Below are 18,182 nucleotides of genomic sequence, written 5' to 3' on the forward strand. Positions count from 1 at the left end.
AACGAGGGACTAAGACTTGTCTGCGCAACCAGACATTGTGCGAACCGTGCAAACACGTCAGCTTGTGTCTCTAAACACATAAATCCTCTTACACCATTCAACTGCTGTGCCACCGTCACACCTAATAAAGACTGGCGTCTTGGATACCACTGAACAGCAAGCCATGGTCAGATCTCCCAAAGGTTAAAAAACAATCATCTTACACGTGCTTTGCTCAGATCAGGGTCCACAGAAGAGTCACCCTTACAAATACCCTTAAGTCTGTTTCAATTTATAGAAGTTCCATCCCTGGGCACCCCACTCCTGTCCATGCTCTCTATTTCTGGTCTCACTCCTGTCCATGCTATCTATTTATTAAATATGCCTGTTGACTGCCTTCTAGTGATAACACCGAGTTTATTCCTCTGGCCCTGGCTTCCAGAAAGGGTTGCTTTGAACTAGAAGGTGACCTTGGTAGGACAATTCGCTCGGTGATGCCACAGATTTCCCGCCTCACTTCTGCTGACACAGATGGATCCATCAGTGGTCCGGGTGTGGCCACCCATCCCCCGTGTACACCTCTCCACCAGACCTTCCCGGAGTGGTCTTAGCATCTACCGAGGACTCCCATTTTGACTCACGGCTTCATCGTGTTGTAAAATGGCAATTTCTTACTTCTAGCTCCGATTTTGGCCTCAGGTGCCAGAATTTTCCTGTAAAAACGTCTATCCCTTCTCCACAGCAGTTACCGGAAGGTGCAGTCTGTGCAGAAAAAGCTAGATTAATACCTGATTCTTACCCAGTGAGTTGATGCCTAGCAACCCAGGAAGATCACCAGTGCATTTTATCAAGTGTCAAAATGAATGAGTAGATTTTTATAAATTTCATGTGTTCTGATCCACTGTAGTCATTTTTCTCTCTAATGCTCTAACTGCCACTTCCTTGACCGGTGGGACCACTTTCAAGTTGACACCTGTGTGTCCTTTTACTCGAGCCTTGTGTTATTTTTGGGCACAAGGACCCCAGTTCATCAGTTCACCGTGTGCGTCTCCTGCCCAAGATGCAGAAGCAGGCATTTCTCCAGAGAGCCTGCCCTTCCCAGGGGGTGAGCGCACTGGCGGAAAGGGACTGGCTGCTGCGGGGCTACACTGTTCCTGGGCGTGGCCACGGACACAGCTAGGGGTACGGATATTATGAGAACAAAAATAAATACCGAGTTCATGCTGATATTCCTAATTTTATACCTGTATCTGCTGTCTTCTCATGATAAAGTTTTATTCCAGATAATTCAAAACAACATGCACTTAAAAACATTAATAGCTCCAAATTAACAGTGATGGTATTGCTACTAAAATGAAGTCACGTGAATACTGTTTGAGATGTCCTTGTGATTCTTTTGTCCTTAGGACCCATCCCACTGGGGATCAGAATATTGTTTTCAAGAATTAAAAAATCTTTTACTTTTTAAAAAAACGTTCCCAACCAGGAGAGCCTGGGTGGCTCAGTCAGTTAAGTGTCCGACTTCAGCTCAGGTCATGATCTTGCTGTTCCCGAGTCAGAGCCCTGAGTTGGGCTCTGTGATAACAGCTCAGCACCTGGAGCCTGCTTCAGATTCGGTGTCTCTCTCTGCCCCTCCCCTCCTCATGCTCTAAGATAAATAAACATTAAAAAAAAAATTTAAGTATTCCCACCCAACTAAAATGAAAACCTTACAACGCTCTTACTCGTTTCTTTGGCTCCCTGACACCTTCAACCATCAGGTGGCAGGTGCTCCCTCGCTCCAGCTGTGTGGCTCAGCTATCTGCCCACACCTGCATCCGTCTCTCTGTTTCCCTCGGGCTTATCTTCCTGTCCATGTATCAATTTTCAATTATTATTCTTTCATAGATGGATTTAAGGCCGCATGCACTCCAACTAAACATCCCCTCAAAGATAGTTTTTAAAATCATCCCATAAATTTTGACAGGCAATTTCTGTTAAATTCAAAATACACAGTAATTTTTATTATAGATTCTTCTACTCATTTGATATTTAGAAAGATGGTTTTACTATCCAGTGTTGGTACTTTTGTTACAGATTCCTAATTTCATCACACTGTGTTCAGAGCAGGGGGCCTACATGACACACCCGTGGAAGGGCCTGCCGCCCGGCTCGTGTGTGTACTGACACCAAGTGGGCTTGGAAAACAAGGACACTTCACCCCTTGTGGTGCAGGGATCTAAGCTCTCCAACTGTGACGATTCAGACCTTCTTGCCGGGATTCATTTCCATCTCACGAATCTCCCAGTTTCTCACAGAAGCACATCTCATTTTCCTGCTGTGATAGCTGTTTGTCAACCTCCTGTAATCCTGTACCTTCTCTGATGTGCAGGGAGCACATGTGTGGTCTCCGCACACTAAAACCTCCATAGACTCCTCCTTTGCGTCCCCAAGTAACAGTCGTAATTTTATTTGTTGTTTTATCCTTGTTGATGCTTTTCACCTTCAGGGATGCTGATGTTCACACAGCTGTATCAGCCTTTTCTGGGGAGTATTGGCCTGTTTTATCTTGTTCGTTTAAATCCCTTTTTCATGACATTGTTTCTGGAAGTCTGTTTTGCAGACCGTGGACTTCTTACCCCAGCCTTAGGACCTTTCACTTCTGAACGATGGGCTCAGCCTCCTTGCACACGCTGTGATTACCACCGACCAAGATCTGTTTCCACCATCCTCGCTGTGCTACATACAGGCTGCGACTTATTGATGTTAACCAGTGGTTTCAACAAGTATTTACAATAGGAAATACACTTATTCCCGCTTTTCTGAAAATATTCTCTTTCCTGTCCTTCTGGAATAATCTGGGCAGGCAGGCAGTCTGCTTTTCCTCGCCTCCCCACTCTCGGTCTTCTGTTTTGACTGCTCCACTGCAGATTTATTGATCTGCTTACCTGCCTGGGTCTGACTGTGCTGCATCAGCCTAAGGCCCAGCTCTCCTGAAGCCTGGAGGATTCTGGACCGGCCCCGCACCCGCACCCCACACACTCTTCTTTCAGAATCGCTGAGGGACATGTCCCATGTCCAGTCTGCAGGGCCCTCACCCCCATCCCGGATGTCTCAAACCTGCCATCCAGTTCACGCTCTCTTCCCAGACATCCGCTCGGCTCCTAATGATTTCACTGGACACTTACTTCTGTGATGGTATCTTCCACGCCCAGAATCCTATTTCTTTAGTTCAAATCTGCCCGCTGTTTCTTGAGAGTGTCTTACTCTGCTGAATCATTTAAACCTACTTTAACAAACTGCTTAAAGCAGCGGCTTGTGCTAGCCTTTCATGAACATGAGCAATGACCACAATGATTATTTTATGGTCTCATTCAGACTGTTTCTGTCCCAATTTCTCCCCTTTTGCACATGCCAACTCTCCCCAGGACAGAGCCTGTCTTGGCAAGTTTCAGGGTGAGGCTGACACTCTGGGGAGTCCTGGGGGGCTGTGTGTGGAGCTGGACCTGTCACAGCTCTCTCTTCCCTAGGGCCAGTGCTCCAGACATTCCTACGCTGATGCCAGCTCTTCTCAGCCTCAGCCCACACTGCTGGCGTAAAGCTCAGGCATGACACCCGATGGGTCACCTAATGTCCTCAGACCCGGGGAGGACACTACAGTGAGTCTGGGCTGTGGCGGTGTCATCCCAACTGTCGTCCCCCAGCTCTTCACGTGGGCCTGTGGGCTCCACGCGGTGAGTAGAACTGCAGCCTCTGTTCCCCCGGGGTCCCATCACAGACCTTTTAAAAACAGAGACACAGTTCATAGACCATAGAGTCCACCCCATAGACGTGCAATTCCGTGGGCTCGTTGTGCAACCATGACCACTGTGTGCTTCCATTTGTCTCCAGGGTCCCCAAGGAACCTCAGCCCCACAACCTTTCACCAACTCCCAGTCTCTGTGGCTCTGCTGGTTCCAGGCCATTCCAGAAATGGAAGCACAGGACATGAGGCCCTTGGTCTGGCTTCTCTCACGCCATGTGATGTTTCAAAGTTCATCTGTCCCTGTGGTGGCCGATACCCCTATGCTGTCCCTCTTGTGGCTGCGCACCAGTCACTGTGTGGACAGACCACACTGCTCGCACAGCAGCTGACGGACACAGGGGCTGGCCTGCCTCCCGGCACCTGCAAACACCCTCTAACCACAGCAGTACGGACTTGTGTGTGGATGCACATGTCACTTCTGCTGGGCTGATGTGGGATGGGGGGCTGCGGTGGTTTTGCTGGCGGTGTCCTGACACGTGACGGTTTCCCGGTTCAGGGTGACAGCCGCAGGAGCCAGGGGTTGGAGGAGGCTGCGGGAGAGGCCAATGCCCCACCTGAGGGGCGTCCTGCTGGGCGGCGGCTCGTCGGGGAGGGAGTGTGAAACGGAGAGAAAGAGCGGCCGAGGGGGCCCCGCCCCTGCGCCCGCCGTCCACCCCGGCGTTGGGCCCCGGAGTCCTCCTCCTGGGCCGGTGGGGTGGGGCGAGGACCCTGCCCCTGTCGCGGGGGTGGCCGTGCCGTCCTGTCCTCCTGCCGCCGCGGGAGCTCTCCTCGCGAGAGAACTCCAGACGCGCCCGCGGACCGCGGGGGAGGCACGGGAGGATACGCAGGCCGAAGGCCCGGAGCGGGCGGCAGAGCTGGGACCCGGTGGCTTCGACTGAGGCGCATTTCATTGTGGTCAATTATATTGTCAATACCACGGGGCAGTGACCCGATGACTTCCACCTGTTGACTTCCCCTCTTCCAGGTGGGGGTGGTTAACAAAATCCTGAGAAACAGGTTTGTGCTGGGGTGGGGCCTAGCTGCCCCACCTTTAACGATTTACCAGAATGTAAGTGGGCTGGTGAAACAATGGTGGGTATTCAGGGTTCGATTAGACCCACAGGGGTAGGTTCTTGGAGTCCCGCCTTTTGGCGTGGCTGTGACCTTCCCGCGCAGGTGCCAGCAGCCAGCCTTCCCGCCAGGCCGCCCCGCCCGCCGCCCGCCGTGTTCCCCGGCCCGAGCCGCGCTGTGCGCATGCGCGCCGAGTTCCCGCGCGGTTCTGTGGAAGCGAGGCGCCCGGCGCGGCTGCAGCCTCCGCGGTCCTCAGGACAGCGACGCCGCTGTCTAATGTCCGCCTTTGCCACCCGGTCCCGGATGGAGTCCCTAGAGATGCAGCAGCTCCGAGGTTGCTGTGAGGACCCCGGACGTGGCCGTGCGTCTCTGAGTGAGTATCTGTCTCAGGTGAAAGTAGTTCGGCCGCGGACCCTGAGAGACCAGCGTGGCGCTCCGGCTTGGGGGAGACGACGGGGGAGGGGGCACAGTCACAGCGGGTCACCCGCCGATGGCCTCCTTGGGAGCCTCAGCCCTGAGTGCCTCTCGAGCGAGTGAGAGCTCGGCCCTGGCCGGCCGGCGGCCCTGGCTTTGGGTTTCGGGTGGGGGAACAGCTGGGAGGGACCGGGACGTGGCCGGTGTCCCTGAGCCGACGGGTGGGGGGACGCCGTGTGAGGGATGGGGACGTGGCTGGTGTCCAGCCCTGGACAGAGTAAGGGCCTGGGGAGGAGCGGGTTGTGCGGGTGCCCGCGGTCACGTCCGGCGCTGCCCCGGGCGGCCCGCGGGGGGTTAGCTCTCAAGGCTGGAGGCCTCGCCCACCCACGCCCACCCACCCCGCGGCGGCGCCGTCCGTGAACCTGGAGGAGACCCCACCCCGTGGACCTCCGCCTGCGGAGCTGAGAAGGCCCGCAGCGCTGGGCGAGCCCTGGCCGGGGCGTGGTCCCCGCGGGGCGCCGTGTGGCCGCGCAGAATCTCACGGTCCCTCCCAGGTGGCGGTGCGCCCCCAGAATGCCTTGTGGGAGACCCAGCCCCGCAGGGAGGGTCTTGCTCTGAGCCCCATGCCGACTTCTGGGCCCCGGGGCAGGGCTGAGGAATGTTCTTTCTCTTCTGTCGTTACTGACCTTGCCGCGTGTGGCTCAGAGGGCTGTGGGGGCCCGTGGGGACGAGGTGCTGGCGGTAGTTGGCGGTCCTCTGTCTCGTTGCTGTCTGGAGCCACAACGGCGGGCGAGTGTGGCCAACTCGACACCTTAAAAAGGCAGGCGTCTGTCTCCTTCCCATTTCTCCCTTTGGGTTCAGCAAGACTTTTGCAGGGCCTTCGGTTCAGGCATCAAGGGTCCTTGTTCTTTGAGCTATGAGGCCCCCCATTTCTGCCCATGAGCCAGCAAGGACCCCAGCAGACATGACCCTGGGGGACAGTTCCGGCCGCAGCCTGCAGTAGAGGCGGTGCATTCTCAACGCCCGGGTAGCGGACCAGCTCAGAGCCATCCCTGCCTGCCCACTGGCTGCGCCCGGTGACCTTGACCCTCAGGCCTCCCGAGGCCGGGCTCCCAGGGCCCCAGCCCTACAGTGAAGAATGGTCCCCTTACCACTTGTACTGTTCTGGGATTGTCCTCATGGAGGGGGACTCGTGGAGAGGGGCTCTGTGGCTCTGTCGTGCACAGCATCAGACCCCTATCAAACGCCAGTACAAGCCCCACTCAGGTCCTGGAGGAGATGGAATCCCATCTGTGCTGTTCAGCCCCCGACCTAGATGTGTTTGGGTCTGAGCAGTGTGCGAGTGTCCCCTGGGAAGCCTTGGTTTTCCCAGGGCCTCCCTGTGGTGGCCGTGTTAAAGCCCCCCCAGGATGTCTACCTTAAGGGCAAGGCGACGGTGGCGGGGTCCTCACAGGACTCAGGCCTCAGGGAGTGTCCACCGAAAGGGACTGACCTCAGGGCTGTCAGCTGCTGCCCTCCTGCCCTCTGCTGCCCCAGCTGCTGGCCGGACATGTGACCGTGTGCCCTGTGTTCATGGTTTAGAAAGGGAGATGGGGGTGGGGAGGTGCCTCTTGCCGATGAAGAAGTACACATGTGAGGTCAAGGGTCTGTCCAGCTGGGGACACCTGCTTGTGGAGGGCAGTGTAGGGGTTGGTTTCTGTCTTCTGCATGCGCTCACATCTGCCCGTTCATTGTACCCTGATGTCTGTCACTGTGCAGCGGACCCTCGTCACTGTGTCTTATGTACAGATTTGCAAAACAAGCTCAGCCCAGCTGAAAAGTCCTGATCTCTCGATGAGGAGAGGATGGTTTCCTTTACCCTGAGGTTGTACAGTCAATGCGCATTAAAATCAATCCTAATTTTCCTGTTCTGCCAGTCCCAGGAATCGGGGACAGGTGTGGGTGCTCTTGCGAGCGTGCGTGCAAGAGGTGTGCAGCTGTGTGTTTAAGTGTGCATGCATATGTGTTTGCATGTGCACGACCAGGTGAATGCTTGAGCGTGTGAGCACATGTGGGTGAGTGTGCCCTGGTGAGTATGTGTGTGCACGTGCAGGGGGCTGGAACACGGAGGGAGAGCAGGCTGGTGAGGAGGAGGACAGGGTGCAGGCTGAGATGCATGGATTGGGGCCAGGTACCCAGAGAATGGATTGTTCCCAACTAGGCCTCTGTTGAGACAGAGCATTTGTGCCCAGGGGTCCTCTGGATTGGTGGCCTGGACGCTAGGGGTGGTGCACACGATGCTCCTGGAGGCTGATGTGCAGGTTCGGATTTGGTGGGTCTGTTGCGAGCATTTCTAACCAGCTGCAGGGGCGGCTGCCATCCTGGGGGTGGCTGGGTGTGTAGAGGAGGGGCCCACAGAGAATCAGGAGGCCCCGGGGAGGTGCCCAGCCTCCACAGCTATAGTCAGGCCAGTTGAGCGAGACTCCTGCAGACGGAAATGGCTTGTGGAAGGTGGGCCTCCAGTCCACCAGGATATCGGGACCCCTGGGGCTGGGTGGGTGAGCCTCTGCAGAATAAAACTGCGGCAGTCACCAAGACGGACACCACCTAACTGACCATGTTAACTCGTGAGCACGTGGTTGCTTAGAAACCAGTCACCAGGCCTAGAGGACAGGCAGCCTCCACTTGGAGGCCACAGCCTTGTAGGAGGAGGCTGGGCCTGAAGATGTGGCTATAGAAAGGCCCTTCCCCGAGCATATTTTCTGGGCAGCCCCTGCCGGCCAGTCTCTGGCCCTGGGAATGCTGTGGGTTGAGTGTGCATCCCTGGGCCTTATGGTAAGCGGTCAGAGCCTGGAACGCCACAGCCAGAGGTCAAGCACAGACATATGAGGGCCTCCCTCGGGCCTGCACCCAGCTGGAGGTCTTACAGAGTGCCCCCATCCCACGCGGCCCTGGCTCTGCCTCGACTTGGGAGTCCTGCAACCGCATCACGAAGGTGCGGTTCACGCATGCATCGCACGATCGCCTATTTCAAGTGAACGTCCCTTCCGTAACTTGACAGCCGCACGACTGTCACTAGGGTCTGACTGTAGATACTCCCCCACCCCGAAACTCCCGTGCCCACGGCGGGCGCTCTGCCTTCCCAGCTCAGCCCCGCGGCCGAGTCCGCGCTCCTCTCGCTTTCCGTCCGAATCACCGGTAGGTTCCCGCCCGCTCCCCTGGGGTTCTGTTTGAGGCCCCTCCAACCTGCATCCTGCCGTCGCTGAGCAGGCTGCACCCGCGACAGGCCGTGCTGTGACCCTGCACACGGGCTGCCGGGAAGCTGCCCCACGTCCAGCCTGGGGCTGCTCCAAGTGCACTACTGGTAGTGGCTCGTGGGTTTTCTGTAGACGGTTCAGCCCTTACACATACACCCCCGGGTCTAGGGCCTCGAGTTAGCTTTGACTTCTTAAGAAATGGTGACACTGTCCTCCCCATGTTCAACGCATCACTGCCTGTCCTGAGCATGACCGCTGTCCCATGGGTGGAAATGGCAGCCCGCTCTCTTCTGCCTTTCCCCAGGGACTAAGGGCGCTGAGGACCCCTTTTCCGTGCTCGTACACTTTCCTTAGAGGAGCAGTTACTCCACTCCCTTCCATCTTTACTTGGGTCTTCTTGTTAGCGTTCCTTCTAGATTCTGGATGTTGATCCTTTATCAACATGACCTGCCAACATTTCTCCTGGTTTGTAGTTTCTCTCGTTCAGTGGCTGATGAGACCATTTTTTGGCTTTGGTGACATCTAAGGTGTCAGCCTTGCCTTTTATGGATTTGTTTTTGGGAGTCGTATAGGAAAAACCTGTCAACCCAGGGTCATGAACTCTCCCCTAGGATTTCTTCCGAATTTTCCAGTGTTAGCTCTTAATTTAGGTTTATACATGGTGCGTCCTAAGTTAGTATTTGTATATAGTAAAGAGCCGAATTTCATCTTTTTGCATGTGGATATCAAATTCTTCCAGCCTCATGGACTGAAAGGGCAATCTTCTCCCCAAAGAGATATCTTGGTGCCTCTGAGGAAAACTGACTGTGAAGGGTTTTTTTTTTTTTTTTTAATGTTTTCCTTTTGAGAGACAGAGACAGACAATGTGGACAGGGGAGGGTCAGAGAGAGAAGGAGACACAGAATCCGAAGCAGGCTCCAGGCTCTGAGCTGTCAGCACAGAGCCCAACACGGGGCTTAAACCCACAAACCGTGAGATCATGACCTGAGCCGAAACTGGACACTTAACCGACTGAGCCACCTAGGTGCCTCTGACCATGAATGTTAAGTGATTTCAGGATTCTCATTTTTTCGACTGAGACAGACCAATCTAGACAAATCCTTGTATCACTACCACACTATCTTCACTATAGTACCTTTACAGGAAGTTCTGAAATCAGGAAAAGCTCCAAATTTTTATTTTTCAACATCCCTTTGGCTACTGGTAGTCTTTTATATGTCCATAAAAATTTTAGGATTAGCTTGTTAATTTCTTCAACAAAGCCTGCACAGATTCTCAAAACAATCTCCATATTAATAATCAACAATGAGTCTTCCAATCCATGAACATGAAATTCATGTTTATACTCTTCAGTGTACAATCTCTTTTATTCAACTTATTCACAAGTACTTAAGTATTTTTGATTCTGCTATGGATAGAATTAATTTCATTTCAGAAATTTCACTAGTATATATAGAAATGTGGTTGACTTCTGTATATAGATGTAGGTTGCCACCTTGCTGAATTCATTAGTTCTAAACATTGTGTGTGTGTGTGTGTGTCTTTTTAAGATTTTTCACACAGAATCATGTCATCTGCAATTAAAAACAGCCTTTTCTTCCTTTTCTCTCTAGAAGCTTACTATTTTGTTCTCACTTGACTCCAGTACAACGTTGAGTAGAAGGGATGAGTGTGGATGCCCTTGACATTCCTGATCCTGCAGAAAGACAGTCATTCTTCCACCATTAGGTACGGTGTTAGCTATAGATTTTTTTAAGATTTTATTTTTAGTGATCTCTACACCCACCATGGGGTTTGAACTCACAACAGAGCTCAAGAGTCGCACGCTCCGGGGACTGAGCCAGCCAGAACCTCAGCTGTAGACTTCTTATGGAGGGGCTTCATCAGGTTGAGAAAACTCCCTCCTAGCCCACATTTTTTATTACGAATGGGTGTTACATTTTGTTGAGTGCTTTTCTCCCCAACCTGTTGAGCTGACTTGTACTTTCTGTCCTTCTACCTGTTAACGCGGTGGAATGAATACGTCTGGTTTCTGATATTAAATCTCACTTGGTCATGTACCTCAACCCCATTCTATACAGAGACACCTACCTGGCTTTATAGCTCTTCAAAAGTACTGGTTTTTTTTTTCATTTTTAAGATCAAAGGTTTGTGACAACCCTGCATCAGGGGTGTATGGGGATTTTCAATAGCATCTACTCAATTCTTATCTGTGCATCTCATTTTGCTAATTCTTAGAATGCTTCAACCTTCATTATTATTATTATATCTGTTATGGCTATCTGGGATCAGTGATTAAAACTCCCTGAAAACCTCAGATAATGGTTAGCATATTTAGCAATAAAATATTTTTAATTAAGGAATGTACATATTGTTAAACATAATGTTATTACACACGTACAGACTATAGTGTAAGAACTTATATACATACTGAGAAACCAAACAATTCATTTGATTCACCTTATTATGATATTGGCTTCATCAGGGTGGTCTGGAAAGAAACCTGCAGAGATGTGCCTGTGCGTCACTGGATGTGATGACGTTTCTGTATCTACTCAGAATTCATCGAAGGATACTAGTCCACGGTATTCTCATTATGCTTTTGTTTGGCTACGGCATCAGGGTAATAGAAGCCTCCGAGCACATAGCTATTAAGTATTCCCCTCTTCTATTTTCTGAATCTGTGAAAAGATTGGCATGATTTCTTCTGTCAACTTCTGGTGGCATTCACCAGTGAAGCCATCTGGCCCTTGGCCTTGTTTCAATTTGTTAAAGGTCTACTAAAACCTTACATTTCTTCTTGGCTACATCTCAGTAGGTTGTGTCTATTTCCATCTCACTTGACTTGTCCAGTGTGTTGGCATGAAGTCATACACAGCATTTCCTTACAACCCTAACTTCTATTAAGGATGTTGGTAATGTTCCGTCTTTCATTCTTGACAATGGCAATTTGTGTCTTCTCTTGCACTGTAGCTCAAAGTATGCCAAACTTGTGGATCTTTTTGAAGACCCATCTTGGTTTCACTGATTCTTCTGGATTTTGTTTCCTATTTCACTGATCTCCATACCAATCTTTATTCTTTCTGTTTCCTTTGGATTCCTTTTTTTTCTAGTTGTTTCTTTTTAAGGTAGAATCTTAGACTATAGATTTGAAATCCTTTAATAGTATATTTGCAGCTATAAATTTCTAAGCGTGGTATAGCTCCATATCAAAGGTTTCTGAGGTGCCATTTTGTGACTAACGCTTACTAGAAGTAATAATCAATTTACAAACACTTCTTTGATAATCACTTGCTATAGCCAAACTCCCTTCCAGGAAAGTAACAAGGAATTTGATTTAAAACAAAAGTTTAGTTAACGAATTCAACTCTATCACATATACTAGAAAGTCACAGTCAGCATATTACAATCTCTCTTTCTCCGCATATAGTCCAGGAAACGGGCTGCTGTGAGCTCTCTGGAGAGGAAACATGGATGCACGTGATACTAAGCCATTGCACACACACACACCCAAGTCATAACTGGGAGGTCTGTGGGTTGAATTCCAGCCTCTTAAGGACAAACATGAATTCCATGAAACACACAAATAAGTCGTTTCTGACAGAAATTTCAAGTGTACGTGACAACTACATTGTGATAAATACTTTTATTTTGTTCCTGTTATATAATAAGGAATACATATCTTCCAAATTTGTAAAGCCACATCAATCCGTTTTCCAAGGTTATGTTAACGCAAGGATGCAAGAGCATCTGTAGGCGAAAATCGTCCCGGAGCAGCGTTCCTTCTGCCCAGCCCTTCCAGTTTTCTTCCTGTGTGGCTCAAAACCTCAGCCGTTAGGCTCTCAGGAAGACAACGGAGCTGATCTAGAAGGCAGTATTATTTCAGATGGAGCCATCAACATCATTAGGGGACCGATGCCAGAGCGTCGTTCTCCACCCAGCAGTCATTCCTAAAGGCCAAGAGCAGAGCAGGGCCACCTGGCTGAAGTCACAGGGGAACCCACAGCATGGCTCATGGACAGCTTAACACAGGAACGTCATGAGCCGGTAATCTGAGCACCCATGGAGAGCATTCACACCTGAACCATTTCCAGAGTTCCAACGTCCTTTAAGAATAAGATGCTCATATTGATGTAAAACAATCTGCAGGTTTACGACAGAGGGAGGGTTGGGTCGCAGTCATTAGAGACTTAAAAGCATTGCCTCATTCATCATCCCAGAGATACAGCTCTGCAAATATTAAAGAACCGAACCCATGGCGTTTAAGCAGCCCTGAGACCCGTGACGTGCCTCAAATTACCTGGGCTCGGGGGTTTTGTTCAGCTGCGGTTTCCTGGGCCCCGAGGTCTGTGTGTGTGAAGCCCCGGCATCTGATGTTCACTAGGCCTCAGCCAGACCTCACCAGATCCCGAGGCTGACCCTCACACTGTGACGTGAGCACTGGCCCCAGATGGGTAGGCATCTCCTCCTCGCTGGTAACTTACAACGACCGTCCACTTCTGACAACTAACAAAATCTACGTACGGTAAATTCCTAGATCTTGGCTCTTCAATCCATCTGCCCCAGAGGAGTCCACAGTTTAAAGCACCTTGTCAGACACTAAAGAAAACACACAAAAGGCACTTTTCAGAGAGAGGGGCAGCAACTAAGTTTTCTGGAAGGGCTTCTCTGGACTTGTGATGACCGTTTGATTGGCCTTTCTAAGAAGTGTGCTCAGTGCTGACAGCATCAAGGAGATGAGAGCATGGAGACCGGGGGCCGCCCGCACAAGGAGGGTCCCGTCCACAGGCATGTGCTGCCTCACAAGGTGCCGCTCAGATGCCTGATCCAACGTGCAGCCCAGGGCCCATCGCCACTCTCTCTGCCCTGGTCACCGTGCGTGGTGGTCAGGTGCCTGCCCTCCCAGGAGCCACCCAGAAAGACGCCCGCGTCACACAGAAGTGCTCCCAAGGACCGAGTTAAGCCCCGCCCGCAAACACCAGTGCTCTGCAGCAACAGGCACAGACAGCCACGGCCCGAAGCTGTGAATCCAGCACCATCACTCGGACTCAGACCTGGTGCTCCTGCGAAGCCCTTTCCTGTGGCCCCAACTGCCCCAGCAAGGGCGTCACTGGGAGATCTACACATCTCTACACACAGGAAGCGGTTCGCCGACCACCTTCGCTCTGCCAAGCGGCCTGAGGGAAGGCCGGGCGGCAGCGGCCGGGACAGGCAGTCTCCTGCCCTCTGCGTCCGTGCCCTGCAGGCCACACAGCCATCTTCCCCGGGGACCACACTTGCGCTGGCGGCCGGCCCGGCCGCGCTGCGGACGCCACAGAGGCTGTGCTGGGCAGCAGCACCAGCATGCAGGTGGCCCGGGGCACCCGCCACAACGTTACGAGAATGCTGGCTGGTGGCCAGCCCCCCTGAAAGAGAACGAGACGGCAGGGGCTCTTCCCAAGTCCAACGCAGTCTTGGCTGAGCACCCCGCCGACCGGAGCAGGGAGCACTACGGATGGAACCTCGGGGGAGCCAGGGACGCACCTGTTCCGAGCGTTCTGTCCAACACCCACAGGTGCCCCAGTGCAGCACGAACGACTTTCTTTCTTCCAGTAAAGTGCTTTCCGTCTACATCCCTTGGTAGGATTTTCTTCTCAAATCACTTGAACCCAGAATTGTTTCAAAAGGATACTCTACATGGTACTTCCCAGTGAACTAGGTCTTAACCCATCTGAAAACATCCAAGACACAAGGTTCTTAAAATCTTGCCTTTAAACATCATAAAAAACAAATCAAGCACAAAATTGTATTAACATGATTCCTAAAAAGGATCCCTAAAAAAAGGCATGACAATTTTACTTTATTTGCAGACATTATATATTCATAAAGTGCAAAGGAATTCTGGCAGTATGTTTAGTCATAAAAGAAACTTCATTTTCTTGGAAAAATTAACAACTAGTCTCAGAACAAAGCAGATAATTATAATGAACTCTCAAATCAATTTAAAAAACTTTCTAATTTCTACCTTCACTTCAGGGCTGAACTGGCATGTAAATTATTAAGTAAAACCTAGGATTCTTTCCACAGTATCAGGAAAACATCAAAGTGTCTTGGTTCTCCAAACATTTAGGGCACCTGGGTGGCTCAGTCAGTGAAGGGTCCGACTTCAGCTCAGGTCATGATCTCACGTTCGTGGGTTTGAGCCCCGAGTCAGGCTGTGCTAACAGCTCGGAGCCTGGAGCCTGCTTCCGATTCTGTGTCTCCCTCTCGCTCTGACCCTCCCCTGCTCATGCTGTCCCTCTCTCAAAAATAAATTTAAAAACATTAAGAAAAAAAACGTTTAAGTGTTTTTGAAATCCACCAAATCGAACAATATCCCATCAGAAGAGGAAGGCGGGTCTTTTTTCCAAAGGAGGTGGAGGTAAGCGCACGGAGCCCTGCTAACGCAGCAGCTGCCGTCAGGACGGGCGGCCAGCCGAAGCCAGGCAGCTCTTCCCCGCTCGGTGCAGCAACTACGGAAACAGCTGATAAACAGGAAAACACGAGACACACATTTTGAGGATAATGCAGACATGGAAAAGTGTGAAAAAGGGTTCGGACTTATCTAATGGGAAATGGGAAATGATGTGATGGCTCTCTGGGATCCACGCTGAAGCTGCAGGGGTGTGCAGGCGCCCTGCGCGGCGGCCGGCCCAAGGCCCGGGCCTTGGCGGACTCCGTGCTCTGAGCAACTCGCTCGCTTGGCTACTGGGCAGCTGGGAACGGCGCACACCCAGAACTCGCAGCAATCAGTGCTGTGTGTTCTGGGTCCCATGCCGCTCTCTGGTTGCAGAGAAGACGCCCCAGCAACGCCCAGAGGATGGGAGCTCTTCCGGAAGCACGGCGCAGTAGGGAGGGCTCTGGTTAGTAACAAGTGCCGTCACGGCCCCAGGCTCATCGCCAGTGCCCTGACGTCATGGGGTGCGAGGCAGCTCGCGGACCAGGTGAGCAGCGGACAGCCCGACGCAGGGATCCTCAGGGCAGGCGTGGGCTTGACCACTGTGCACACACCACCGTCACTTAACTGATGAAGCATTTTTGCAAACACTAATCATATCTTTCCTAAATGCTTTAAAGAAATAGGAAACTGTAGTATTATTCTGGATAAACTAATGAGAAGTTTGGAGATTAAAATAAACCATGTAGGGAGAGACACTGGGGCTCAGAGACATTTTCAAACAGAGAAAAGAGGGGCGCCTGGGGGGCTCAGTCGGTTAAGCGTCCGGCTTCGGCTCAGGTCAGATCTCACAGTTTGTGGGTTCGAGCCCCACATCGGACTCTGTGCTGACAGCTCAGAGCCTGGAGCTGCTTCAGATTCTGTGTCTCCCTCCCTCTCTGCCCCTCCCCTGCTGACAGGGTCTCTCTCTCTCAAAGATAAATAAAAACTTTGAGAAAAATTAATTAAAAAAAAAAGAGAGAGATCAGACCGCATACCCTGCCAGGCTGGGTTCTGGGGCCTTGTGAACTTGCCTCGCAAAGTCCAGCAGCCACATTGTGCGTTTCCTCCAGTCCCCCAATCACAGCACTGGGTCACCAGGCACACCGGAGCATCTTAATCATAGACCGGTGACCACAAGGTCAGTTTTGGTCCATGGCCCCCGGGGCCACAGCTCTGGGGCAGCAGCACACCACGCCCACATCGTCTAGAAGAAAAGCCGTCTTCCACAGCACTGCTTAGAATTTCACAACTACAGGATGGGGAACTTTTGAGGACTAAAGAAACACACCTGTTTTGTTCCTCATGCAATTGTTGGCCTAGGTCCACCTTTACAAAACAGACTACAGAAAACGTGCGCTTTCAGCGCTATCTCAACGGCGTTAAGTCTCAGGTCAGAACTGACTTGTTCCTAAGTTGTGATGAAGACTTGCAGGGCAGCAACATTTGCCTCTCCTCCAGTTACAATAGAGACTGGACGTCTAGAACATTCCAGCATCTGCAAGAATGCATTCTTGGAGCCCACAGCCCTGCCCTCCGCGCGCTGACAATCCTGCTGCCTGTGTCTTTGGGGCGCACATTAAAACGAGGACTCCGTGGCACTTTAAGCAAAGCAGCTAGCTTCACTTAGAAAGCGTGTGGGGACCAAGGGTAACTATCCACACCATAAACTTCATGATGGAGATCAAATGCTAACACCTGCAAAATTTTTCTTCCCCTAGAAACCTAATCAAATTTTAAAAACTCCAATTTGGGCGGTGGGGGGCCAATTTCAGATTACAGTAGAAAGGAGAGGAAAAGCGGAAATGGAATTCACAGAACCACCCCCCGCCCCCACCCTGCACAGCACAGCTCCTCTGCCCGCGACACTGCTGGCCTCTTCTAGGGAACACAGCTGCCCTGTGGCCGCAGGGGGCTCTGAGGGAAGACCTGCTTGCTACATCGCCACTGGCTGGGCCACCAGCGGACGGTGACCCTCCACGCCACACTTCTCAAGAGGCGGCGGCAGTGCGTGTGCAGAACCCCCACGGCGACGCTGAGAACACAGGCAAGACTCACGTGCATACCTTTGTTCGGAAAGGTCAGGATCACGGTCTACTTCTCAGTCACGATCAAAGGGAAACTGCAGAACACCCCGCCAACACCTCAACAGTGCTTTATGACAAGGTGTGGGGGTGCTGGGCGATGCCAGCCTTCCAGGAAAAGTGCCAAGAACCGCCCTGTTGACGTCACAGGATCTGGAAAGTGTGAGTGAAAGTCAACAAAGGACAACGGACACTGCAAGGCCTGAGGGACAAAGCCATGGGTGTAAGGCGGGCCTTGCACAAGTTGGCGCGTCCCCCTCCTCGCCAGGCTCTGGTCTGCACTACAGGGGACACACACAGATCTTCAGGGAGCTGAGAGCACGGGCAGGGGTGAGCGGAGGCGCCGGAGCCCGGAGCGCTGGGAAGAGGCTGTCACACCTACAGCTCTGCGATTTCCCGCCTTCCAGGGCATGAAGCTTACCAGCTTCTTTTGTGTGAAAGAGAACATTAGGGTCACTTTAAAAACAGTGTCAGGGGCGCCTGGGGGGCTCAGTCGGTTGAGCGTCCGGCTTCGGCTCAGGTCATGATCTCACAGTTCACGGGTTCGAGCCCCACGTCGGGCTCTGTGCTGACAGCTAGCTCAGAGCCTGGAGCCTGCTTCAGATTCTGTATCTCTCTCTCTTTCTGACCCTCCCCTGCTTGTGCTGTCTCTGTATGTCTCTCAAAAATAAATAAAAGATATTTTTAAAAAATTAAAAAAAAAAAAATAGAAACAGTGTCAAAAATAACGCCCTACTGGGGTACCTGGGCGGCTCAGTAGGTTGAGCATCTGATTCTTGATTTTGGCTCAGGTCATGATCCCAGGGTTGTGAGATCGAGCCCTGCGTCAGACTCTATCCTGAGCATGGAGCCCCTTGGGATTCCCTCTTTCCCTCTCTCTGCCCCTTTTCCCCACTCACTCTCTACAATAAAAATAATAATAATAAAAAGTAATGCCCTGCCAATAAGATTTCTTTTCCTTGATAGGTTAACAGAAAGCCCACCTAAATTTGGATATGGGGCTGTGGGTGCTGGAGCCCTGACCCCCAGGACCTCAGAAAAAGACTGCATTAAATGAGTTTCCATGGGAGGAGCCTGATCCAGTGTGACCCGTGTCCTTATGAGCAGAGGAGATCAGGACCCATACACACGGAGGGACAACCCCGTGAGGGAACGAGGGGAAGACGGTGTCGCCCCGCCAG

The 18,182-nt window shown here is 51.8% G+C and overlaps 1 long non-coding RNA gene across 1 annotated transcript; it reads right to left on the reverse strand.

Annotated features, from left to right (window-relative positions):
- Positions 1-12,090: 12,090 nt before the first annotated feature.
- On the reverse strand, positions 12,091-17,532 carry LOC115277034. The gene is made up of 3 exons (XR_003902181.1): positions 16,984-17,532; positions 13,987-14,173; positions 12,091-13,062 (listed from the first exon to the last, which is right to left on the reverse strand). It is a non-coding gene; the product is annotated as an uncharacterized LOC115277034 (long non-coding RNA).
- Between the last annotated feature and the right edge of the window lie 650 nt (positions 17,533-18,182).

Source organism: Suricata suricatta, chromosome 13 (genome assembly GCF_006229205.1).
Source record: "Suricata suricatta isolate VVHF042 chromosome 13, meerkat_22Aug2017_6uvM2_HiC, whole genome shotgun sequence".
NCBI lineage: Eukaryota > Metazoa > Chordata > Mammalia > Carnivora > Herpestidae > Suricata > Suricata suricatta.